General features: G+C 46.7%; 3 long non-coding RNA genes across 3 annotated transcripts in view; all 3 read right to left on the reverse strand.

Annotated features, from left to right (window-relative positions):
• Nucleotides 1-12,176: 12,176 nt before the first annotated feature.
• On the reverse strand, nucleotides 12,177-13,133 carry LOC139078596 (uncharacterized). The gene is made up of 2 exons (XR_011531612.1): nucleotides 12,918-13,133; nucleotides 12,177-12,697 (listed from the first exon to the last, which is right to left on the reverse strand). It is a non-coding gene; the product is annotated as an uncharacterized lncRNA (long non-coding RNA).
• A 2,813-nt stretch (nucleotides 13,134-15,946) lies between these two features.
• Nucleotides 15,947-26,903, reverse strand: part of LOC139078598 (uncharacterized) — a 58,315-nt gene continuing 47,358 nt past the window's right edge. Inside the window, exon 3 of the long non-coding RNA XR_011531614.1 lies at nucleotides 15,947-16,139. This is a non-coding gene — a long non-coding RNA (uncharacterized lncRNA). The remainder of the gene's footprint in view (nucleotides 16,140-26,903) is intronic.
• On the reverse strand, nucleotides 16,333-20,747 carry LOC139078597 (uncharacterized). The gene is made up of 3 exons (XR_011531613.1): nucleotides 20,595-20,747; nucleotides 17,979-18,197; nucleotides 16,333-16,856 (listed from the first exon to the last, which is right to left on the reverse strand). It is a non-coding gene; the product is annotated as an uncharacterized lncRNA (long non-coding RNA).

The raw sequence follows: 26,903 nt of genomic DNA on the forward strand, positions 1-26,903 counted from the left end.
TTGCCTATTGTTAACTAAGAAACCCTGGAACCATTTTGAAGGAGGTCTCTCTTCTCTGCTCCCTCCCTTGCTCTTTGAAATGTCTATTTTTTAAAGCCACTCAGTAGACTCCATGGCTTCAGGCAGTTTCAATCTGTTCAAATTCTTAATGACACTTACAGGCAATGGCTTCATTTAGAGAAGGCTTTCTTGAGAACTGTAGAGAGGATAGAGAGGGAGAGAAGGCTAAAGATCACGCCCCCGAGCCTGCTGGAGCACCTGGCAATATTTTCCTATGAGCTCACTTTTAGTGAGTTTATTTTGGTAACTTTCTGGAGATAAATCAAGTTCTAATTGGAAAGCAACATTTGTATATTGGGAGAGAGGAAAGTCAATAAGTGCTGGCATAAGGCACGGGGCAGCGTGGTGACTGACGAGAGCTCTCCTGAAACCAGACCCACGTATTGTACGGCTCTGGGCACATAACTTAAATCAAACACTCATAATTCCTCACTAGGTCAAAAAAATGTAAGCTAAACCCTTTGAAATAAAGGGTTCAAGTCTAGGTTTGCTCATTCTGGAATCGGGGATGTGAGAAAACTGGCGACTGAAATGAACATGATTTTTATTTCTGTTCCTTATGGAAGTAGATATCACCTAAAATAACTTAACAATCAGTTATTTCTAAAAAAGAAAAGAAAAGTTAAAGTAAAACACAGTTTACTGATTTGCTGGTTGTTCCCGCCTTCAAGTTGAGGTCGCTGGTTATATTGGTCATAAATCATATTCTACTTTTCATGGACATTCTGTTTAGGAAAAACATTGTGTTATTCTCCAATGTTTTCTCACCTGGAGAGTAAAAAGAATAAACTTTATCTCCTTAAACTTAAGCAAGAATTTTCAAAAGTACATCTAATTTTTTCCACAAAACGTAAGTGACCCAAAAAAGGACACTTTGTAAATTGCTAACTCTACAAATACTTCTCAGTAGACAAGATTTCTGATTACAGTATTAAGCACGGGCAATCAGCTGCATTCAGTATTTTATTCCTCAGATCCAGTTCTACTCTGTCCATACAGTCGAATCAGTTGGAAATGGAATTAATTATGTTTAGAAAGCGCTATTCAGGAAAGCACCGCTGGAGAGCTACAGATGTCCCCACACCTGTTGACTCCATCCCAAATCCAGCCCCATCCCCTGCACAGGAAGTTATTATTAGTTCTTTCCGGTGTCCTTCCTGTAGTCAGAAATATGTCAGCTGAGGACATAATAGAGCGTGCAACAGCATTTGCTCGTCTAGAATTACAGAACGTGGGGAGTGCGCTCCCAGAGGCTCGGCCCGCCTGTGAGCTCACAGACACCTGCGAGGTGAGTGAGGGACCAGGACAGCCAAAGTACCTTCTCCAACGGAAGGCGAGTCACAGTCCTCTCTGTGAGACACTTGGATTTTAAGGCTGCAAAGAAAGAACCGAGCACGGTTTAACATCCAATAATAATCCTCAGTCACGGCTTGTAGAAAAATACTGGAATGCCCTGAATATAGTGACTTTTTACTGATTAAAATTAAGCAATCTTCAAGTCTAGAAATACATCTGAGACAAAAATCAATCCTGTAGTTTATTTGTAAGTTGAGTCTCTAAGATTCCAAAGACCTAGATAGAAACGTTAAAAATCCATCGATTGTTAAGACATTTGCCTCTATCAGGGAAGAGAAGGGTGCACCGGGGACAGGCGCACAGGGAGCAGCTCTGGGAGCACCTTAGGAGTCAGCTGAGCAGGGCAGCACAGTTGAAAGGGTCTCTGCCCAGAATGACCAGGGAGGGCGGGAGTAGAGACTATGCTAATCGGGAAAATGTTATGTGAGTTTTTGAGCCATGAAATGAGAAATAGGTTTTGGCTGATGAAACCCACACTAGTTGGGGGTGAAGATAATTTATTTTCCTTTTTGAAAATAGGCACCCTTCCCTGGCCAGTTGATTCAGCTATTTGGAGCTTAACATTTAACAAGGCCCAAAGCTTCAAATAAGCCAGCGATAAGTGTCACAAAGAGGAAGCTTTCTTTCACGACCAAAGATGGATCTACTACCTCTAAACCATCTCCTCCTAGAAGTCGATCTTTTTTGCCAGACAAAAGACTATGATTAACGTAGGGTAAACTGCTCAGCCTAATTTGAAAAATGAAGCATTCCATGTGACCTTGAGCAAGTTACCTAACCTCTCTGAGTCTTAGCATCCTCCTATGTCAGTTGCACTTTATAATTCCACTGACCATGTAGGGTTTGGGGGAAGGTTAGAACAGCTTCTACATGGAAAGCTCTGGGTAGCACGTCAGGCACATAGTACGTGCTCAAGAAATGTTAGCTATCACTAATATCATTATTTTCTTACTAAACATTAAGGATGGGTCAGTAAATCGTCTTCTCTCCTGAAAGCATACCAAGAACGAGGGACTTGACTTTGGAAACTGAGGAAGTAGTTAAGCAATAGGATTCAGGGAGTCTTAACCTGATCAAAGTGAAAAGACTGTCCTTGGCAAAGCCTCAGGAAGGGAACGCTACGAAAAGGAAAGGCAGCCGGAAGGGGAACCCTGTGGAGGACCGACTTGACCCATATTAAGAAACTGGGTGTGATGTGCCATCTACGCCCTAGATGTTCGGCTTTGCCGCAAGCAGAGAGGCGGTGGTGAAAACGCAAAGGCGCGGAAGGTGCCCTTTCCTCGGAGAACCAGGCAGCGTCCTCGCGGGGAGACCCATGTCACTATAACCCAGCTGAAAACAGCGCCCGTTGGGGTGACACTGAGGTTGCAGCAGGAAGGACACCATCCATCAGCCTGAAAAGAAAAAGGGCTCCCTGCAAACATGAATGTGTCCCCACAGGCTTGCCCTCCCTCCCTCGCGCCCCTTCTCGGGAGGCTGCTCCTCTGCGCCGAGGTGTTGGGTCGGTGGGGGTGTCGGCTTAGTTGCTGAAGCAGGCCAATGGGATCAGAAGCTAAGTAAACTTCCTCCGCAACAATAAAGACCTGCTAAACAAAGGATTATCCCCAAGTGGGAAAAAAAGGATGTCTTTGCTGTCACTCATCGCTCCCTTCAGGGAACAAGCTCGTGAAAGCCAGCCTCAGACGCTTACAAATAGAGCAGCTTTCCCAAATCTGATTATGAGCCCTCTGGGCTTTGAAAATTATGGCAGCTTATGAAAAGTAACCACAGAGCCCTCTGCGGGTGTAGAGTGGGGCCCTGGGGGAGCGCCCTGGGAAGGGAATAAATTCTAGCCGGGCCCTCCAGGTCTCCTTGCCAAATAAAAATACAGAGCTTTCCATCAACACAGAACCATTTGCATCTTTGGCTTAAAAAACAAAGAGTAAATTCTTTCTGTTGTTGTGTGTGTGTGTGTGTGTGTTTGCTTTGTTTTACTCATGTAGATATTTGTGGTTGATGTAAAATAAGACTTCTAAAATTATGAAGGTTGCAAAGACAATATAAGATAGTACAAACCAAGGAAAATTGAAGTGTCTCCCTTCATAACATCGTCATAAAGAAAACATAAAGTGTGATATTTGTTATCACAGATTGCCCCCAGAGAGCCAGAGGCGAAGGCAGGGCTGATGGCAGCACTGCCCCTCCCCTGGCTACCCCTGGGGACCTCGCTAATCAATCATGGTACTGTTCCTTCTAAACAAAACAGTCCAGGCATTCGCCCATCCATCAGAGATGGCATGGAAGTGGAGACCAAGTCGGGAAGATATCTAGGAGTCACTGAATGAACTCTGAACAAAAATATTTGTAAGAAGGTACTTCACACTGGGTACCAAAGTGCGGAGAAAAGAATGCTAGATTAGGACAGTGGTGTCAGATGGCAGCGTACATCAGAATGCCCTGGAGGGCTTCTGAGGCACCGATTGCTGAGACCCGCAGCGTTTCTGACCGAGTAGGTCTGGGGCTTCCCAGAATTTGCATTTCTCGCAAGCTCCCAGATGGTGCTGATGCTGCTGGTCCGAGGACCGCATTTGAGAACCACTGAACTAGGGCTTAAGGACACTGTGGGCTGATCATGACTCCCAAAGGTATGTCCACATCCTCATCCCTGGAACCCTGCATGCTACCTGATATGGTAAAGTTTTTGCAGATATGGTTAAGTTAAAGGTCTTGAGATGAGGGGGTTATCCTAGACTAGCTGGTGGGCCTGCTGTGAACTGAATGTTTGCATCCCCCCAAAATTCATATGTTGAAACCCCAACCCCCAGTGTGATGGTATTAGGAGGTGGAGGCATTGGGAGGTTATTAGATTTAGATGGAGTCATGAGAGTGGGGCCCCTGTAACGTGATTATCGTCCTTACGAGAAGAGGAAGAGCCCAGAGCTCATTCCCTCTCTTGAGGACATAGCAAGAAGGCAGCCATCGCAAGCCAGAGACAGAGCCTTTGCCAAGAACCCAACCATGCTGGCACCCTGGTTTGGACTTCGCAGTCTTCAGGACTGTGAGAAATAACCATCTGTGGTTTAAGCCCTCGGTGTGTGGTTGTTATAGCAGTCCAAGCAGACGCAGACAGTCCCCAAATGCCATCACCAGTATCCTTGTAAGAGGGAGGCAGAGGAGATCAGACACAGAAGGGGAGGCGGCACCGTGAGCACAGAGGCAGAGGCTGGAGGGATGTGGCCACAAGCCGAGGAACGCCAGCAGCTCCCAACAGCAGTGGGGCAGGAAGGACTCTCCCCCAGAGGCTCCAGGGAGACCTGCCCTGCAGACACCTGGATTTCAACCTGGTAACACTGGCTTTGGACTTCTGACCTCAGAACTGTGAGAAAACACATGTCTCAAGCCCCCAAGTTTCTGGTAATTTGTTACAGCAGCCATAAAAAAATGAATGCACCATCTTAAACCTGAGAGACTAGATGCACAAACAGACAATGGCTCGACCAGTCACAAGCACAGAGCTTGGACCTACAGCCTCTGCAGCCATCAGCCTGGAATGGGCAGGCTTGGTCAGTAACTGCCAGCTTCCCTAATTTTTGCCACTGTTTCCAAATCAGGATCAAGGAGGAAAAGCCGATCCCACAGGATGCCTGCTTCTCCTTAGCTTTCTGCTGCCTTCCCCAGACCAGCAGCCTCCATCAGAGCATTCCTAGAGCCTTCCGCTTTTCGTGATAAAGATTCCCCACTCCCTGCCCGCCTCTGGGTCTCTGGCAAACGCAGGTGACGTGGCTGGGATTCCCTTGCATAGCGCGTTCTGAATAAATGGTCTCGATTTGTTGTCAGTTGGGTGGGTGTTATTTCCACAAATCCTTTGTCCCAATAATAAATTTGTACTCAGAGTTTACTTCCTACCACACCAAGCAGTACCTTTCTCACAGAAGATATTCAGCAATTATTTTTAAGATCGAAGTGACTTCAGTACAGCCTCCCATATTACAGATGAGGAAACTGAGACCTGGAGAGATGAATCGATTTGCTAAAATTTGTGTCAAAGGTAAGATTAGAATCCAGATTTCTGGACTCCCAATCCAGTGGTTTTTTACACTGGGAGGTTGCCCTATTGCTCCAGTCCCCACCCCGATCCACCACCTCCTCGGTAGTATTATACATCCTTGCGAAGGGCTTGGGATGGAAAGAGTGGCCTTTCCGGTCCTGTGACTGGGTTTGGCCATGGGACTTGCTTTGGCTGATGGCATGTTCCTATCCTGACTCAAGCAAGACTCGAAATACGCTCTCACGGCTGGGCCGGCCTCTTGCACCCCTGGCTGTCGCCACAAGAAGAACCTGCTTCGGTTCCTCGCAGGTCCGAGGAGGAGAAGAGACCCACAGAGCAGGCCTGCCCTCGCCCGGATCCTGGAGCCCTGATCAGTCGATCGTGGCCGCCCCAGAGACGCAGGAGCGGAAAGGCCCGGTGGGCCCTGAGGGTGCGTGGTATTTCTCTGCAGCAATAGCTGAGTAACGCCACTACTAATTATTTTAAAGAAAATGCCTGAGGCTCGCTCAACAATGGAAAGGTACAGCCGGGCAGGCTCCTCGCAGGGAGGGCGCACGGGGGGCGCTTCAAAGCCCACCAGCGGGGAGAGAGGAGAAGTCAGCTGGCGACCGAGACCGAGGCGCCTAAATCATCTCAGAGCCGCCCACCGCCCCCGCCCCCCGGGTGCCGCGTTCTCATAGCTGGAACCCCGTCTCAGGAGCCGCTGCCTCTGGGGCGGGATTCCACGGAGGCTGCGCCCCAGGGGCGGGCGCGGGCCGAGGAACTCCCGAAGGCCCCGGCCAGCTCCCGGGGGGACGCCCGCATGACCCCGGCCCGCTCCGTGGGGACCCCTGCAGGCCCCCGGCCCGCTCCGGGGGGGCGCCCTCAGACCCCCGGCCCGCTCTGCAGCGGTCTGCTCCGCCGCCCTCCCTGCAGCTAGTGGTCCCCTCAGACCCCATGGAGGCCCTGGGCCCATGCTCCTGAAGAGCTGGCCTGGAGAACCTAAGGAAGACGCAAGGAAACGGTGATAGTCTCTGGAAAAGAAAAAGCCGAATGAAGCTGGATTTGCTCTTTGATTCCCTTTCAGGCACATTCATTACGTTACTAATGAAATTTGGGCTATAACTCTACTTTTTGGACTCTGCCCCAGAGAACTTCTAGCACGTGCCCGAGGAGACATACGCAGGGGTCGCCGTCTGTCTGTCGTGTCCAGACCTAGAAACAACCCATGTGCCCAGCAGTAGAGGAATGGCTGCACGGACTTTGATCTCTCTGCACCCTGGAATCCTTTGGGACTGGTTTAAACGAAAAAGGTCAATTCGAAGTGTACTGTTGAGCATTGAGTGGGAAAGACAAGGGAGAGAATATACAGGCATATGATACCATGTGTGTAAATACACTCCCGCACACAAAACATGGGTATTTTCTGAATATAAAGTGCCTAGGGAAGCATCTGGAAGGATACATAGCAGCATCATAGTACTGCTCAGCTCAGAGCTTTTGAGTCGACAAGAACTCCGTCAGGGGAGGGGTCAAAGGGCAATCTGGTCGTCGGTAATGTTTTGATTTTTTCACATGGTGAATGTATTTGTCTTTACATTACTATATATTAACATATAATATATATTATTATAGTATATAGTATATATATATTAACATATAATATCTATTATTTCCGCCTAGGAGCACATGGGAGCACATGGATGGTAGGAACGCATGTCAGTTCAGTCCTACGGATATTCAGGTGTCAGGCGTTGTGGAAAGGATGGAATTAAAATACAGTCCTTGTCTTCAGTGTGCTGGCAGTCACCAGACTTGGGAAATGCCCTTCACCAGGGAAAAAACCCTGAAGATGTACCAAACCTTTCTTGCAGGATAGCGCTCACCGAAACCACAGCATCCGTCTTGTCAGTAAGTGCTCTTCGGTTCCACCCACAGTGGGATGTTCCTTCCGCTTCAGAACGCCTTCTTCCAGCTCTGCTCCAGGATCACGGCAGCAATCTGGAGGCTACAGTGACCGGCTGTGAGCACACTCCCGGTTCTGTGAAGTCTGCGCACACACACGTTAATGTTGGCGACGGTCATGGCTGGGTGTTTGGATGACTTGCAATTTAATCTTCTTCCTGGTGATTCCCTTTTTCAAATTTTCTGCAATAAATATGTATTAATTGAGAAAGCAAAACTAAGCAAATGCTAATTCTTTTTAAAAGTTACCACATGTTAATCAATTGACAAATAAGTGCTCTTTCTTTCAACATTCAGAAGCCATTTTTATTGAGTCCCTAACTCACCACCCTACCTACTTACCTACCTACCTTCAGCTGATGTGGCCACCTCACAGGAAGCTGGGGGACCCTGCGACCCCCTGTGGCAGGTGCATATCCCAGAAGGAAACAAGTAAAAGCTTCTGACCTGATGGAAAAACCCCCTTGATTCTGAGGCCTTGGGGCTGGTGGCTGTCTTGTTCCTGACGCTCAGACTTGGGATGGAAGGCGGGTTTGCCCTGGAGCCTCGGACTCAGCAGCTAGCCCGGGTCTGGCTCCCACCTGTTCGTAGAAGCGAGGGGCCAGGCAGCCTTGAGAAGCCAGTCTGCCCTGGGCCTGCTCTCCACCTTTCACTTCCCGGCTGGCCTTGACTCCTGTGTTCTAGCTTCTGGCGTGATGAAAGGCAAGGAGCAGGGTGCTCCTCTTGACCCTTACCAATTTTCTCTTCTTCCTCTTTCTCATCCTGAATCTTGTCCCTTGCCATTGCCAACCAAGCGCTCCTGCCCTGAAGCCTGGACTGCTTCAGGAGCCTCCGCACCGTCTTCACGGCCGCTACTGTCCCCTCCTTCGATCCACCCAGCATGGCGCTGCGGGACTGACACACTCGTCACATCACTTCTGACTCAGATCTCTCCCGTGTGTTCATGTCGCCCGACCTGAAGTCTGGATCCTCACCACAACAGTCGGCACCTCCAGACTCCATCCCGTCCGAAAGCTGTCTCTCCAAACACATCTCTGCCGCTCCCCCAATGCCGTCCACCAACACGTTTACTGACACCTGCCGTGCGAGCACTCCACTCGGTGCTGGGGCAGAGACACGGAGAGCCACCAGTCTGCTGAAGGAGACAGACAGCTAGCAGATGATCAGGCAGACTGAGCTAAGAGCTCTCATGCAGGGGCTGGGCGGCGGGGCCTCGGGTAGCACCACGGAGGAAAGCCTATTCCAGACGGGAAAGTGGGAGGAGGGTCTTGGAGGGGTTCCGGAGGAGATGATGCCTGAGCCAGAGCTAGAAGGGAAGTGAAGGCTAAAAAGCTGAAGTGGACAAAGGGCTTTCCGCACAGAGGGAACAGCACGGGCAAGGCCTGGAGGCCTGAGGGAGGAACTCATGAGATGGTGCACGTGGGCCTGGCCGGAGGCACGGGAGGGAGAGCTCACTCTGTCTGGGCAAAGTGGTGCTGATGGGCCGAGCCTGGGCTTTGAGCATGGCAGATCACAGACTAAATGTGACATAAGACAAGTTATTTAGCCTATCAGAGCCACAGTTTCCCCATCTCTAAAATGGGATTAAAAATATCAACAATGGGGGCCAGCCTGGTGGCACGGCAGTTAAGTTCACACACTGCTTCTGCAGCCCGGGGCTCACCAGTTCAGATGTGGGGTGTGGACCTATACGCTGCTCATCAGCCATGCTGTGGAGGCGTCCCACATATAAAGTAGAGGAAATGTGCACAGATGTTAGCTCAGGGCTAATCTTCCCCCCCAAAAAACCCAACGACCTAGTGGTTATGTTCAAGTTCAGCATGCTCTGCTTCAGCAGCCCAGGTCCAGTTCCTGGGCATGGACCTACACTACTCGTCTATCAGGGGCCATGCTGTGGTGGCTCACACACAGAAAGTCGAGGAAGATTGGCAACAGATGTTAGCTCAGAGCAGATCTTCCTCAGCAAGAAAAAGGAAAAAAACCCAACAATGTAGTGTTATTTTGAAGATTATAAAACAAGATAAACGTATATCACCAAGTTGAGTGCCTATCCTATGATGGAAGTTTGAAAAATACATGCTTCCTTTTGCCTTCCATTTCTTAATAAAAACAATAGCAAACAATTATGCAGCATTTGCTCTGCACCAGGCACTTGACTAGCATTTGTTTACTCATTGAATCCTGAGCACAACAGTATGAGATGGTACTATTTTCATACTCAATTTAATAGCTGGGGAAACTAAAGCACAGAGAGGTTGAGTAACTTCCCACGGTCACACAGCTAATGAGTGGCAGTTTGAATTGGACCTAGGCTGTCTGGCTCCAGAGTTTGCAGCGTTATCCACTATATTTGGAGAAGTCATTCAAATTAGTCTGCCTGAGACCATCCTGGCTGATGCCCGCTTTTCTCAGAGTAATAATCAGGTCCTTTTTCGTTCTCAAAAGTGCCCTGTTTGGGACCGTAAACTAGAGGATCCCCTAACTGCCCTGGGAACCTCCGATAGTCCCCACTGCTTAGGCAAGGTCCTCTTGCAAGCTGCGCGGAGGCGCTGACCCTCGGGAGGGAGGCCCCTTCCTCTCCCAGAGGTGACAGGATGCTTCCAGGTGCGACACTGATGATTTGGATTCTGAGCTAACTCCCGAAGCCGAGGTCAGTGAGGGCGCGGGAGCCGCCAGCTCTGCAGTCAGGATCTCCGCTCAGGGCTGAGTCGCACATGCCTGGCCCGGAGCCAGCACATGGTGGCCGTGTGTCTTCCTTCCATCGGGAAGAACGCCCTCCGAGTGCCCTGCAGGTCCTTCCAGTGAGTTGAGTGCACACGGCTCCCAGAGGAGCGGAAGGAGGCCACGGCCCCTTACTTACTGAAAACAACGTCACCCGCGTCAGCTTCAGACTCAGCAAGGGCAGGAGAGGAGCCCTCGCCTCTGCTCCAGCTGGCGAACCTGCTCTAGGCTCACGGCCCGGGCCCACCGCTCCACTACAGGCAAGGGCGAGGACGCCGGACCCACTGTCCCGGAAACGCCAGCAGCAGCGGAGGGAGACGGCATGCCATTGCGATCCAGGTTCACCGCGCTGGGTGATGAGAGAGGATGGGAGGGAAGCGGGGTTTATTCAGCCTCCATCGAGTGCCGTTAGGCGACTGCGTCACATCGTGTAGTCACAACGTCCTGGTGGAATTTGTCTCAGCATAGTTAATTCTCACTGAGCAAACTGGAGAGGGTAGGACAGCATTATCATGTAGGTATAATGTTGTCACCGAGTTTCATCCCCAGAGAGGCACCCTGAGCTGAAGGAACTCACCCAGTCCTTTCCCAGTGTCCCTCCTCCCCACTTTGTCGCTGATTAGCAATGCGACACTGGGTAGGTTATTTCTTGTCTCTGGGCCTCCTTTCCCCAAAGTGGTTAAACCAAATGATCGTTAAGGAGCTTTCTTGGCTCGAGGGCCCCTGACCTTTGAAACCATCCTCTTGTTCTCCTGATCATGAAACATGTCATTCATCTAGCACTGGCCAGCTAGCCTTCCTGGGGGTCCCTTGCCCTTGGACCTGTGAAGGGCCTGGAGGATGCCAGTGGTGGCTTTTGATGACGTTCCTGTCTCAGGAATAGGACCAACCCCAAGTGGTAAGACTGTGAACTAACCCTCAGATTTGAGTTATGGATGGATCTCCCACGCATTTCAGTCACATGTGTTAAAAGCCATCAGGGTCTATTTTATAATTTCTGGAAGATAAATGCCTCAAGAACACACATGAAATGCTTAGTAGGTCTACAGAGAGGTTCCGCCACCACAGCAGAACAAACAGAGGGTAGAGAAGCAAAGATCAGAAAGAAAGGAGTCACCTTTTGTTTAAGGTAGCATAAAACTGTAGATCAGAGAGGAGCAAAAACCTTTGAAATCACAGAGCTCTAGACCCTCCTTGAAATCAAGGGCCCTGGGACTGGGCGAGGGCCGCAGCTCTGTGGCCTCTGCCGTCAGGAGCACAGGTCCGGTTCCAGCGTCAGAACTCCATCAGGCCTTTGCCTTATCAGCCCCCACTTCCACACGTAGAAAGGCGGAGCGTCTCCTGAGTGAGGCGCCCCTTCTCCCTGCTCACGTCACTCTTCATTGCGAACAAGAGGACAAAATTCTCTCTTCTATCACAGTTTGTTTATTCAATCAAGCATTCATTCAGCTGATATTTAGAGAATGTGTAGAATGTCAACCAAGGAGAAATCACTACAATTTAAACAGCAGATATTTATTTGGGCAATTAGAATTGCAACTTGGGAGACGGAGATTCAGGTAGAAACCCAAGACATGTCCTGATTAAAGGAGAAAGGCTTAGTCGTAATGGGGAAAAGGGAGGAGGACGAGGTGAGCTGTATTAAAGAAGAGTTCATTGGTGCTAGACGAGGTAAGGCTAGGTCTGTGCTTCATAAACTGCCCTGAGGTTTGATCATCGGGCAAAAGGCTAGACTTGTACTTCATTGGTTGGTTAGGGATTTGGTCATCAGCACAGGCCAGTTTCATCACTCCTTACAGACAGGATATTCTTGTCCTTAGTGACTTCTTGGAGTGTCACTGGTTGGTCCACTTTGGAAGAGAAATAAAATAAGACATGCAAGGCGAGTCCTCTGAAATGGCTGCTCTGGCTCTATTTTAATGTGGCTCCACTCAGGTCACCTTTCACAAGAATGTGCCAGATTGAGGCTGAGAACATAACGATAATCAAAATAGACACAGCCCTCCCCTCCTGGAGCTCACAGAGCTTAGAAACAAGTGAGAAAGCAAGACAGTAATCATTACAGAAGTAAATGTATAAATGTATTTTTTTAATGTAAGATACCAGGAAGCAACAGGCTGCTGGAAGAGTGTCGAGCAGGGTTATCTGACGCAGTGTATTGTGGGGTCTTAGAAGACTGCTGGTATTTGCCTCCGACTGTTTTACAAGCGAGCTCCTGTAGGCAGGACCCCATCAGGTTTCTCTGTGCCTCGCCTGCAGCCCTGGCTGGTGCCACATAGTAGCAGCTCAGTGAATGTCCGCTGCAGTAAAGAAATTACCAGACCAGTGCAGTTCAAGGCCTTACTCCCACCAGAGTCAACAAAAAGCTCGGTTTACAGGCTTCCAAAGTCACAACCTGTGATGTTTGCTTTTCCTCATTCTCAAGGAAGGAGTTCTAGAGTTCCAAACATTTAAGAGAAGGCTCGAGGGAGAAAGTATGCGTAGCTCCTGATCCAGCTTGGGATGCTTTATCTCAAAGCCCGGAGAGTTTTTGCAGCCTTCACCCTGTCAGCAGGAAACTGGATCTGAAGACGCGGGAGATTACAGGAGCTTTCAGGACAAAGGAACATAAATCAAAAAGAATGAAAAGAAAACAAGATCCTTGATCCTCCTCCTGTTAACGTTCTTTTGCAACTGTTTTGCAAGAGAGCAAGTGAGGGAGGGTAAATGCAGTTCATAAAAGGGAATGAAGCCAGAAGTTAAACGGCTGAAGGCAGTGTGGAGCCCGGGTCTGCCCCCGCCCTTCTCTCTTTACTTTTTTCTGTCTTACCATTAACAACCCAAAACAATGAACTAACAATTGGAAAAAGATGTCGAAGAGATAAGCCGTTTCCTTCCGCTCTTCCCGGTCTTGTTTCAATTCCTGTGTAGTTCAGCATCTCTGAGCTATAGATCTTCTGTAAAGAGCAATGGTTTGAGCTCCACTTAATAAATCAAGATCAGAGTGCAGAGTGGTGATGAGCAGGTGGCATGGAGACACTCTATTCTGAAAGAATAAAAGTAAACCCGATTTAGATTTAAGTATTAACTCTTCAACAAAGCTGTGCAAGAGCTATGGAAGTCCCATGTCCTCCACAAACCAGGAGTGCGGGGAGCCCCTTCCTAGAGTTGCAGGGAAAAACCATCCCATCCCAGAGTCTCCTCGGGCTTCTGGTCTCCTCTAAGATAATGCGTTCCAAGAACCTCGGACAGGAACGATAATTCCAGCCCCCAAAACTTCCATGGTATTCTACTCTCCTACACAGCATATTACTTTCTCAAGAATTAGAGTTGCCATGTAAAATTCAGGATGTCTAGTTAGATGTGAGTTTCAGATAAACAACAAATAATTTTTCATTATAAGTAAGGCCAAAATATTACATATTTGGGTGTCCTATACTTTTATTTGCTAAATCTGGCAAACTTTCCAATTATCAAACTCAGTAGACCCTTAATATCCAGGGTTGCCAGATGAAATACAGGGGGACCCAGTTAAATTTCAGAGAAATTTCAAATTTTTCTAATATAAATATGTCCCATGCTACAATATTTGGGACATACATATAATGAAAAAGTTACTTGTTTTCTCTCTGAAATTCAAATTTAGCTGGGCATACGGTATTATTTGCTACCTCAGCCAACCCTACTCACAAGTCTTGTTCCCCCAAACAATTTCATGAAAGTAAAGCTAAGATGAGATGAAAATGAGGGCACCCTGGGCTGGGAGGGCAAGTCCAGAAAGAGCCAACAGTTGAAGCGAATGTGGAGAAGTGGCCAGGGTGAGCCCCACCTCTCTCCTTTCATATCTAAATTTTCAAAATCACGGGCTTGGAGATTTTCCTATTATTCGTGTGTTCTTTAAAATCCCTATATCTGAATTATTTCACCTTTACTATTCTTAACGCTGCTTATTTGTTTGCTCACTCGCGTGCACATACACATATTAATCTTATCAGAGATAGTCCTTTTAAAGAACTAAGTTTTAGTTTTAAAGAGTTTGCCTATTTCATTTGTTTATGCTTTTATCTTTAAAAGCATATATTTCCTTCTATTTTCTTTGGATTTACTTTGGGTTATTTTTTGTTTGGTTGGTTTTTCTCTTTTTTTTACTTTCTTGAGTTGAGACATTTTATGCGTGTGTTTTGTCATCACCATTAAGATTTCTTCTCTTTGCAATCACTGTATTTAGAAGTATTTTACTTTAATAAATATACTTTTATAAATATAAGAACTTCTCCTTTGGCTGTTTGCTGGTTTTTCAATCTGAGGTTGCTCTCTCATGGTGCTATTTTTATGCTCTTGCTTCGTAAGTTTAGGGCATGAGCCCGTTTTCAGCAGAGTTTTCCCACACGTGTCCTCGTGCCCAGCTTGTGGAGGTCCCTCTGCAGGTTTTTTTTTTTTTTTTCAGATTTTTTTTTTTTTCCTTTTTCTCCCCAAGGCCCCCAGTACATAGTTGTATATTCTTAGTTGTGGGTCCTTCTAGTTGTGGCATGTGGGACGCCACCTCAGTGTGGCTCAATGAGCAGTGCCATGTCCGCACCCAGGATTCGAACTGATGAAACACTGGGCCACCTGGAGCAGAGCACACAAACTTAACCACTCGGCCACAGGGCCAGGCCCCTCTGCAGGTTTTGAGCTTAGGGGCTCAGCTGAGCTTCTGTGCTACCGAGGGACAAATTCGCCTGCATGCTGCTCCCAGTGTGGGCTTGAGGTCCTGATTTGTCACAGGCCCTCTGTGTCTACCCACAAGCTAAGGTCACACCGGCACTGCCAGTGAACAGGCCTGAGTTAGCCCGTTGTACCATATATGAGAAGGGCAGACTGTTTAGGAGCCTCTAAGTTGGGGGGTGGGGGCAGGCAATAACAGGATCTTCCTCCTAGGATTTGTGTGAAGATGAGATGAAGAGTCCTGGCACAGAGTAAATGCCCAATAAATGTTAGATATTATTAAGGTTATTGTATTGTTATTATGGTTGATAATAAAACTGTTCATGAAGCACAAAAATTGGCACACAGCATAAGCAAAATAAATGTTAGCTCTTGTTAACCGGTTGCCGATTATTTCAAATAACGAGCATCTTGCTATTAGACTCTTTAATTTCTTCTTCAGTGTGTGTATCCACTATGTACAAGGCATCAGGCTAAAGCCAGCACAGAGATCGCGTGCAGCTTTTGTGAGGATGACCTGACAAAGATGAAGATGTACCACACTACCACAGGGCACCTGTGTGTGCACACACGTGTATAAGGAGCCATCATCAAGTTGATGATGATGACAACTATGAAAACACCTGAGTTACCATTGTTGCTGCTTTCAGACGGAAGAGAGAAGTCTCAAGAACACATACAAATATAAATCATAAATGAGGTGGGGTGTCTCTTCTGAGAAAACGAAGGGGTAGAAGCAGTGGTAAAGGCCCCAAATGGGTCTTGAGGGTAAAGGAAGAAACATGTGAAATGGCCTCAGTCCCAGAATAGAAGGAGAAGGCTCACCCTCCGTATGTTTCATCTGGGAGCTTATGGAAGACGCATTTAATTCAAAGTCACTTAGGAGCCTAGCATTTGTCTGGGTGTTTTTGTGAATGCTTGGCCTGTTTTGGTGGTTTTATTTTTGATTATTGGGTTTTCACCATTCTCTGTTTCGCATTCTGTGAGTGCGTATAGCTAAAACGTATCCTTTCTTCTTAGTCTACCCACCAATGTGTAATCCAAGTGGAAACACCTGCAAGGATTCAAATACATTTTCCAAAATTATTATAGTCAACTCCATTTAAAAATTGTAAGAGGGCCAGCCCAGTGGCACAGTGGTCAAGTTCTCACCTTCCGCTTCGGGGCCCTGGGTTCACTGGTTTGGATCCCAGGCACAGACCTACACATTGCTTATCAAGCCATACCGTGGCAGTTGTCCCACATATAAAGTAGAGGAAGATGGGCATGGATGTTAGCTCAGGGCCAGTCTTCCTCAGCAAAAAGAGGAAGATTGGCAGCAGATGTGAGTTCAGGGCTAATATTCCTGGGGAAAAAAAAATTGGAAGACATGTTCATAAGAAGTGATCAAAAATTTCCGATCTTGCTCAAGATGTGTTTAGGAAGAATAACAATGATCATTCAAGGCAGTGCTGGCCAATGGAAACAATGTGGCCCACTACATAATTTTAAATTTTCTAGTAGCCATATCAGAAAAAGGTAAAAAGAAACAGGTGAAATTAATGTTAATAATATATTTTAATTTAGTCCAATATATCCAAAATATTCTTATTTCAACACACAATTAATATAAAATTATTAATGAGATATGTTATTCTTTTTCTCATACTAAGTCTTCAAAATCTGGCACATCTCAATTTAGACGCTAAATTTTTATCAGAAATGCTTAATCTGTATTTAGATTTTATAAAACGTACAATTGAAAAAGTAGATTCATGTGGCCAAGTTGTTCTAAAATACTTAAAAGCTTCCCAATAAGTCAAGTGTGTATCATTTTAAGATTTAAGCTTAAATTTCATAAAATAAACAGAATTGAAAATCCAGTCTTCAGCTGCACTAGCCGCATTTCAAGTGATCAATGCTTGACAACACAGATCGAAGGTAGAGATACAAGTTTCCAGTCCTCAGTTTTCAGCCGTTAAGTAGCATAATCCACTTCTAGTTTTAGTGCCATATTTCTTGTTCTTTCAGCATCCTGAGTGCCACCCGACCTCCTCCATGTGTAGTAAGGCTAGCCCAGCCTCTGGGAGAAAAAGACGGAAAAGAAAAGGGGTTCACAACCAACTTACTCCAACGAACAAAGCAAATCCATCCCGCGAGCTCCACTGACATTTCCTTGATGATAGCATTCATGTCTGTAAATACTATAGGAGTATCCCAGGAATCCCATTTACACATAATTTGGGGGCGTTCTTGCACCTAGTTTTTCGCATTTCCTATTGGTAGGCACAGAGCCTTGTGGGTGGTAAGTATTCAACAAACGCATGTTGGATGAACAAATACAGGACCATTTGTGTATATTTTCCAGTTAATTATTTTCATAGAGTACCTGAAGATCATTTAAGGAAAATTTCTCTGTCCTATTCTTTGGGCAATGTCTTTGACTGAGAGTCTTTCATCCAGAGGTGCCTGACAACAGCAAAAGGAGGACAGAGGGAGGAGGAGGATGCTGGGAGGAGGTGAGCCACCAGCCATCTCTGCTCAGATGAATGAACAGAATTCTACCTCCCACCCTGCTCCCCCGCCGCAATCTGATGGTCACACAGGACCAGCACAGCTAGGACGTGGGCAAAGGGCTGTTAGCAGGATTCAGGTTTTGAGGGGAAGAAATAGAGCAGAGTACCCAACCCAGCAGAAAAGTTTCAGAGATAGAAGGGCCCATAGAGACCAAAGCACCGCCCCCTGAGAGCTGCCGAGAGCATTCATAAGTAAATACATACGAAAACACGTGGATTGTACAAACTCAGATGATTTCAACAAGGAAGAGATGGGGAAAACTCTGTCTAAGAAAAATGCAAATCACTTAGGAATCGCACAAAGAACTTTCAGATCAAGTCTACTTTACACAACTAGAAGGACCCACAACTAGAATATACAACTATATACTGGGGGGCAGTGGGGAGAAGAAGAAGAAAAAAGAGAAGTCTACTTTAAGCAGGCCATGTGCAAAGATGGAAAAGAAGATGCATGAGTAGTACCCACCTCTAGGAATAATGTCAGCAGAGAAAAAACCCAAATCAAGGTTAGGATTGAGAAAAAAATGCTCAAAAATTATTAAAAGGATATCGTGCTAGTTTCTTAATTGCTGCCGGAACAAATTACCACAAACTTCATGACTTAAAATAACATAAATTTATTATCTTACAGTTTTGGAGGTCAGACGTCCCAAATCAGTTTTCCTGGGCTAAGATCAAGGTGTCGGTGGGCCGGCATTCCTTCTGGAGGCTCTAGTGGATAATCCATTTCCTTGCCTTTTCCAGCTTCTAGAAGCTTCCTGTATTCCTTGGCTTGTGGCCCAACATGGCTCCATCCTCTTCTTCCGTGGTCACATCTCCTTCTCTCTGTCTGATCCTCCCGTCTCCCTCTTAGAAGAACACCTGTGATTACATTGGGCCCACCCAGATCAGCCAAGATAACCTCCCCATCTCAAGATCCGGAACTTCATCACGTCTGCAAGCATCTTTGGGGACTATTATTCGGCTGACCACAAATAAACGGAACTATTTTCAGGGAAAAACAATAAATATTTCTTGCAGGCAATGGTGTAACGCTAAGAGATGACAACGAGGAAGTGAATTTCCTTAATTCCCTTATGGCTTCCAACTTCTCTGACAGGAAGATTGATCCCTCGGCTGATAAATTTGGGACTCACACCTGCCCTGCCCAGCCCGAATAAGCTCATGCCTCACTATTTCCCCTCGGTCCCCATGGCCCGTTGCCCGTTCCTTTGTTATGTCATTCAATCACTCGATAAATATGTGTTGAGCACCCACTATGTGGAAGCAACATTGGAGTCACCCAGGAGAATCAGTGCACAAAACAATTGGAAGTTCCTCCCGTCAGAGAATTACCACCCTTGTTGGGGAAGGCACATGATAAAAAGTAAAGAAGGGAATTGTATGGCATTCTTGAAAGCAGCTAAGTGCTATAAAGAAAAATGAAGCAGGGAAGACCGGTAGAGATGGAGCAGGAGTTAGTGGCAGAGCTAAATCGGGTGTCTAGGAGAGGCTCAGCCGAGAAGATGGCAATTGAGCAAGGTTTGAAAGGTATGTAGGGGGCACACTCTTTCTTAGATGCTCTAAGAAAAGAAATAGCAAATAATGCAAAGGCCCTGCAGAGGAGCAGCATGGGCATTTTGAGCAGATGCAGACTAGCCGGATGCAGGAGAATCAGCAAGGGGGCAGTTGCAGGAGCTGAGGACAGATCTTAACGGGCAGGTCAGCCCTAGAAAGGCCCTGTCACATGGGGTCGCACAGGACTGCGAGCTCCAGAGAGGGCACACTCATTCTCATTGGTGTCCCTGGCAGCTTGCACAGCACGAGCTTGCATCATCAGCACTTGAGAACTGTGACTAAAGGGAGGAAGCTCTGTTAGGTTTCCCACGGGGCAGGCGAGGAAACAAGTCATTGTTTTCTCCTTAGAAGCTCACTTGGAGTTTCACCTTCCCTTCTGCATCTGGGCCAGAGGCCTGGGGCATCTGTCATTAGACTGCGCAGGAACCACCCCTGATGCCACGACATTAGAGCTGCAGTTGCGTTGGCCAGAATCCTGTGGGCTCAGCTCACACTCTCTGTCTACGTGTCCTGCAGCTACTGCCCTGCCCCTCCCTCATATTACTGTCCCTGCCAATGCCATCCCACCTTGGCCAAAGCCCTGGTGAGGCCTTGGTCCTCTCATCACCTGCTGGGGGCACTAGCTCAGCTGAAATCTGGAAAGAATGGAAGGACATGGGGTAGGAGAGGGAGGTGTAAGCAGTCGGGGTTGGGGGGCGGGGAGAGTCGAGAAACAGCCCAGGGAATGGGAGGGGAGGCACATTTGTTGCCGCACAGGGGAGCAACAAAGGGTTAAGTGATTTGCATTACTGTACTTGTGTGCAGGCCTGGAGGGCCGCCGGGCTGCACTTGGGTGGTCCGGTACGGTCTCAGGCAGCGACCTCTTAGTGGTATCGGTGTGATTTATGCAGCTGTCAAGCTGCCTTCACCAGGACAAGTGAACTGCGGGCACCGGCCGGCAGCCGTGCTCCCTCCGAGAGGGTCAGTAAATGGGGCCAAAGAGAAAGAAAAACAGCCCAAGGTGCCACCCCTCATCCTCCGGGTCCACTAATGGCGAGTCCCCTCTATAGAAAAACATCCAGCTGCCCACAGGAGACCGACTCACAGAGGCCCACTGTCTCGGGCCGCCAGGCTTGGCAGGGAGCCACCCACCACTGATGGAGCGGGAGAGGCCAGGCTGACAGACAGACCGACCTGAGCCCAGCCAGCTAGCCTGGCGTGGACCCGGGGACCTGCTGTCTCAGGTCCGAGGGTGATGTGACAAGGCCAGGGTGTGGACTGTCGTCCTGCAGCCAGGGAAGCATTGTCACACCAAGATGCCACCCACAAGGTCCTCCGTCCCTCGGGAGAAGGCCAGGGCTCTTGACCCTTCGGCACAGGCCAGGGTAGGTAGCACAGCAGGCAGCACGGGGAGAGCCAGAACACAGAAGCCATCTCAGCAGCGAGGGAGAGCCTGCCTGAGCATCCGAGGCTCGGGGGACCACCCCGCCCTGGACTGGGACCCTCTCAGGGTGGGTCTGTTCATAAGCACCAGGCCTCCCCACCCCCCCACACACCTCCACACACACACACACACCTCTACACTCATACCCTCCTACATACACACACACACCCCTGCATACACATAGATACCCCTACATATACACACAACACCTCTCTATACACACACACCCACACACACTCCCCTACACACACCCCTACATACACACCTGTTATCCACAGAGGAGAGGGCTCTCTCTCTTATTCAGTGTTTGATTGACAGTGAAGTAGCCAGGGACATGGGACATGCACAAAGCTTTAGAGGCCTGTAGAGTGCGTGTGTGTGTGTGAGAGAGAGAGCGTGTGTGAGAGAGAGAGAGAGCATGCACGCACAATGGCAGGACTGCACTTCTTAATAATGTCAGGAACTTTTCTTTAATGGGCCTCTTTCGCTCCACTGCCAACTGGCATGTGGTGCATTGTGCGTGTGGGACGGCAGTGGAAGGCAGGTGTTTCATCTTGGACTTGATTCCCAGCCAGAACGTTTCCGAGACCCGGGTGGCGGGCAGAGCCGAATTCCTGACTGAGCAGAGCAGAGCGAGAAGGGGAACTGGCTGCGTGCTCTCAGCCGTCGGCAACGGGCGAACCGCTCTCTTCCACCCCTCCCTCCTTCAGTCCTCTGCCTGCCCCTCACTCCGTGGGACCCGTCACTCCACAATGGGGTGCCCAAAGAGGAAATCTCTCAGCTGGACTCAGACAGACACAGGTGGCCCCAGCAGCTGCACGTCCCCTGGGTCTCTCAACTTGGCAAAGCTCTGTAGACTTGGCATTTAACAGTCTTGTCAGCACAGGCGGGAAAGGACAATGGCGTTTTTAATAGGCTTCCTGTTTGTTCAGATAGGAAGCTGCTAATGCCTCCTTGGAAATGGTGTCTGGAGGTAAACGTGCCAACTGGCCCTCCCGGCACCTGACCCGCCTCCTCTTCGCCCATTCAGCCGGAAGTTTAAAAGGTTGACAGTTGAGTTCAGGGCATGGCAGCACTTGTATTTCCCATTGCCAGGGGCTCTTAAGGACCCTGTGCCCTTCTGTTTTGCAGGACACCATTCTTCTGCTCTCGTCCTGGGTATAAAGAGAACAGCTGCCCTGGACGCCGGACTGTAGCGGGCTTGGCCGGCAGTGCTGGTGTAATTCCCGTCTTGGCCCTCTCCCTCACGCCCCCACATCCGGTCATCACAGACAGCTCATGGTTTCTTGAGCTGGCTTCTCATGTCAAATCTAAAATGTGGAACTTTTGTGCTGTCCCCAAAAGACCTGAGATGGCCTCCCTCGTGGGAATCCCTCACACCACACTACACCTTGTAGGGTTCACACAACACAAGGAGCCTTTTTAGGATTTGTTTCCTGGACAGCTCTCTAGAGGCCCTGGACAGAGAAAGTCACGAAGATGTGGAAAGGATCCTTTCCCTTTTCGGCTGCTCTTGAGAAAGCAGGCGGGTGGTGACGAGGCAGAAACTGTTCTCATGTGCCAGGTGCTTTTCTGACAGGCTCTGTGGGGAGGCCGTGCCTGGAAATAACAGGCAATGGAGCCCAGGGTGATATTTTCTGCTAACACTTCACATGTAGGGTCTTCTCTAACAAACTTACTGAGGGTTGCTTTCTTTTCCATGAAGTTGAGAGAAGGTTAAATTTCACACAAGAGTCATACACTTTCTTCTGTGGGAGCTGTGAATACGTTTGTCCCCTTTACTGTTCCTACGTGGCTTCAGCCCCACCGTGTCCCATCCAGGTCATTGCAATGACTTCCTAAGAATCCACCCTTCGTGCTTTCACCATAATCACCTTCCTAAAATACAAGCCAGATCCCATGTCTTCCTTCTCAAAATCTTCACTCGTACTCCCTCAGCCTAAATCCCAAACTTGAGAGCGGCATTAAAGGTCCTCCGACAAGATGACTCTATCCAGTCTCTTGTCCTATATCCTGCCTGCAGAAGATACAGACGATATGTGTTAATCCGAGTCTTCCAGAAGCTGACACCGTAATGGGATTAAAAGTGCACAGATTTGATTAGGGCTAACACCTGTGTAAGAGGAAATGGGGAGACAGCTGGAGAAGGTTGGAAAAACTGTCACAGTGGGATGAAGGTTTGACGCCAAGTGAAGGAAAGAAGCAGGGAATGTCAGGTGAAAACCCCCTGGACTGCTGTAGAGTCTAAGGAAGTTGCAGCAAGGCCACCGGGGAGTGATGTCAACCCATATCAAGGGAAAATCAGCCAATACAAGGAGTTCCTTGGCTCCTAGGAATGAGCCAATCTTAGAATTCCTGCATCAGCCAGCCACTGGCTGAGAGCAGACAATGGGAAATGCGCATGGTCTTGGTGTGGATTGGCTTATGGATTTCAGAGAGCAGCAGCTTGGGCCTTCGGTCAACTACACTCCCCAGAGTTGGAGGTCTACAAGGAGCATTCCCATAGCCTCCATAAGACACAAGTCAGCCAAAGAGGTAACCCACAGTTTCCAGAGCATGTCACTCGATTCCATGTATCCATGCATTTGCTCATGCCTTCCTCTTTGCCTGCTATGCTTTTTCTCCCATTCCACCACCAAATGAAATTCCACTCATCCTTCAAGCCTCCATTCAAGTGCCACCTGCTCCATGAAACCTGTTCATTACACTGATGATACTTTGCCTGCCCCTCTATTATAGCATTCCTTCAGATTAGAACTAGTTGTTTGCAAGTCTCTCTCCTCTCTGGTCTCGAAGGCAAGGACTGTTTAATTTCTCTTCATATAAAGGAGTCTAGCACTACAGCTCACATGCATTATTTCATTTATTTATTCAACAAAATGTATTAATTGTGCCAGGCACTATGCTAGGCCCTGCTGGTCTGGCAATGTAGAAGACAGGGAAGGAGCTTACTTTCCAGTCTTGGTGAGGGAACTAGTGGGATGACAATGGTTAGAGTCAGAGCAGTAAGCAAAAGTTGATACTGTACCTCCCACAGAAGATGGGGGAAGAGAGAAAAGAGGGCTGGACCAAGGATAACCAGGTATTAGGTTTCTAAAAACATACAGCAACAGTGTATAAGGTCTTGGGATGCTAAAGGTGGAAAGTTGAATCTGAGACCCTTACAAAAGCCAGAGCTCTCAAAGGGCTGCAATCCCAGTGAAAGAATTAGTAAACCTCAGTGACCCCATCAGCCCAGCAAAATCACCAGGAAACCTCTATCTACAATGTTTTTCAATGGGCAACACATCTGTGCCTGTGTCTTGCACTACTTTAAAATTTTTATTTTAACTATGCACAGTTTATGAAACCCCAAGCCAAAGTCAAGAAGATAATTTAAAAAACATAAAGCAAAAGTTCTTCTGAAACTAGTTCTCCATTAAGAATTACAAAGTGCTTGAGCAAGTAATCTACCATGAGTGAAAGTCAGTAGATACAATAGATGTTTAATTCATCAGAGCCTCAGATAATAGAAAAACAATGTAATAGAAAATAAAAAGCATGTTTAAAATATAAAAGGGATTTTGAAACAGTCTTAGAAAAATAAGGAAAGAATTATACTCCATGAAAAATGAACAGACAGATTTAAAAAAGAACCAAATGGAACTTCCACAAATGGAAAATATTTTCATTAAAATTAAAGAGTGAACAGGCAGCTCAAACAGCAGATTACCCAAGACAGACTTGGAAAAGTCATCAACTATGGCATAGTGAAATAATGAGATAGAAAATACGAAACAGAGGTTAAGAAATATGGATGATATAATGAGATGGCTGAATGTATGTCTAGTTGGAGTAGAGGCAATATTCAAAGAAATAATGTTTGAGAATTTTCTCAAATAGATGAAAGACATGAATCTTCAGATTTAATAAGTATGAATCTCAAGCAGAATAAATAAAAATAAACCCAACCCTAGAATACCAAATGGAGACCGCAGAACACCAATGTCGCAGAAGAATTCTTCAAAACAACCAGAGAGAAAAGAAAGATCACCTGCATGAAACAGAAATTAACCAGTGTAACTCAATAGTTCTAGTAAAGGTCAGAAGACAGGAGAATAGTGTAAAAATCCTGAAGGACAAAAATGTTCAATCCAAAATTCTATACTCAGATAAAATTCTATGCTTTATTCTATAATCAAGAACACATAAATTAAGGATATTTCAGGCATATAAATGCTGATGTAATTTATAATTAACAGGTTCTCAGTGGAAAATATTCAAAAGGAGAAGAAAGATTAAACCAAAGGCAGGAGGCAAATAAAAAAGATGAAAGTCAGCTAATAAGTTTTAAAATTTAGGTAAATCTAAATAAACATTGACTATAAAATTAATAGTAATAATAAAAACTAATTTAGGATAGTTTAAACACAAATGAATTTAAAGTACTTGACAAAAACAACATGTGAACCATGGAAGGATGTCAGGGTAAAGGTCTTCACTGTATTGTTCAAAAGGAGGACAGCCACAATAGGTCAAGATCTGGCCAGATCATGTTAGGTCAAACATGCATAGTAAATATCTAAGGGCACTAAATGCAATGGGATACCCTGAATCCAATCTTGGAACAGAAAAAGGACATCTGTGGAAAAACTGGTAAAATCCAGAGTTTAGTTAATAATTGTGCATGCCTGTTGTTTTGTTTTTCTAACTTTAACAAGTGTGCCATGCTATATAAGATGTTAACGTTGGGAAAAGCTGGGTGAGAGGTATAAAGAACTCTGTATTCCAAATTTGTAACTTTTCTGTACACCTAAAATTATCCCAGAATAAAAATCTTATTAAAACATACAAACTTTTAAAATCTAAAGGTAACCGCTAAAGACTAGAATGGGAAGGTATAACCTCCAAATCAGTAGACAGTAGAGAGAAATAGAAGGAAAACTTGATGATCAAAATACAAGGCAGGAAAGCAGAAAAATAAATAACAAAATAAAATAGTGATAAATAGAAAGTAAAAAATAAGTTAGTAGAAATAATTTTAAAGATGAGATTAGGGACTTGAAAAAGATAAAAGCAGCAATTAATGAATCACAAAACAGAAAAAAGATAAGCGAATTAATAAAATGCAGATCTAGTTCTTTAATACAAAAAGAAAGACAGAAAAACAATAAATCATTAAGTAAAATAATTTCCTTAAAAAAGGAGAAAACAGGAGAGTGATGTCAGCATCATGGCAGAGTGAGTTGTTCCCTTTGTCTCTCCCCTCTAAGTCACAACTAAACTGACATTCATTAACCAAAAGAGGACACCCAACACAGCACAGTAGGATCCCTGAGAGATCCACACAGCCAAACATCTGAAGGTTGGTGGACTGAATCCCCAGGAAGCAGTGGAACTAGGTGAGCAGACCCCTCCCCTTCCCCAGTGCCAGGGATCCAGGTGGTGGGTCCTCACACAGCCATCGGTATGACTGTAACAGGAGGTGGGGGCAGCCTGGCCTGTGCACAAACACTTTCACAATTGTAGCCTGGCCTGTGGGAGTGCCCACCAAGCTGTGGTGGCCTCATCTGTGGTAATGCTCCCCAACAGGTGGTGATGGCTCAGCCCCAGGCCCCAAGAAAGAGACCCACCTACCAAGTGCAAGAGCTCAGCTGAACCACTGGCAAGTGCACAGCTGCTCATGCTCAAAAGAAAGTGCCCCTCCCCTCCCACTTAGCACAGCAGCTCAGCTGGTCCCCTGCTGAGCACAGCAGGACCACCCACATTAAAGCAACCCACCCAGTGGAGCACAGAGGTCCTGCCTGTACATATATGCATGACCCACCAAGCAGCTGTGGCCAGCACACAAACACAGAGTAGCCCTACAGGCACAACTTCCAGCAGATGGGGTGGGACCAGAAAACACAGCTCCTGCCACCCCCCACCCAGAGGTTGGCAGGTGGAATCTGTGACCTGATCCTACAGCAAATGTGCCAGCAAAGGATCAATTCATCAAACACCATGAAAAACTACAGTAACAATTAAGAGCAGAAAGAAAATGACAAGTCTCCAGAAACCAATCCTGAAGTCAGAGAAATTTATCATTTAAATGACAGAGAATTCAAAATAGTTGTCAGAAAGAAACTGAACAAGTAGCAAGAAAACTCAGAAAGACAGTTCAATGAGCTCAGGAATAAAATTAATGAGCAGAAGGAATACGTCACCAAAGAGATTGAAGCTCTGAGAAGAAGAAAACAACAGAAATGCTGGATAGGAAAAACACATTTAATGAGATAAAAAGTAACCTAGCGACCATAAAAAACAGAGCTGATATTGTGGAGGACAGAATTAGTGATGTAGAAGATAGAAATATTGAAATGCTTCAGGTGGAGGAGGAGAGAGAACTAAGATGTTTTAAAATTGAAGAAGTTCTTCAAGTAATATCTTACTCAATTAGAAAAAGCAACATATGGATTATAGGCATTCCAGAGGGACAAGTGAGAGAGACACAAGTAGAGAGTTTGTTTAAAGAATTAATAGCTGGGAACTTCCCAAAACTGGGGAAAGAACTAGACTTACAAGTACATGAAGCCAACAGAACTCCTAATTACAT

The sequence above is a fragment of the Equus przewalskii genome, chromosome 22 (assembly GCF_037783145.1).
Source record: "Equus przewalskii isolate Varuska chromosome 22, EquPr2, whole genome shotgun sequence".
Lineage (NCBI taxonomy): Eukaryota > Metazoa > Chordata > Mammalia > Perissodactyla > Equidae > Equus > Equus przewalskii.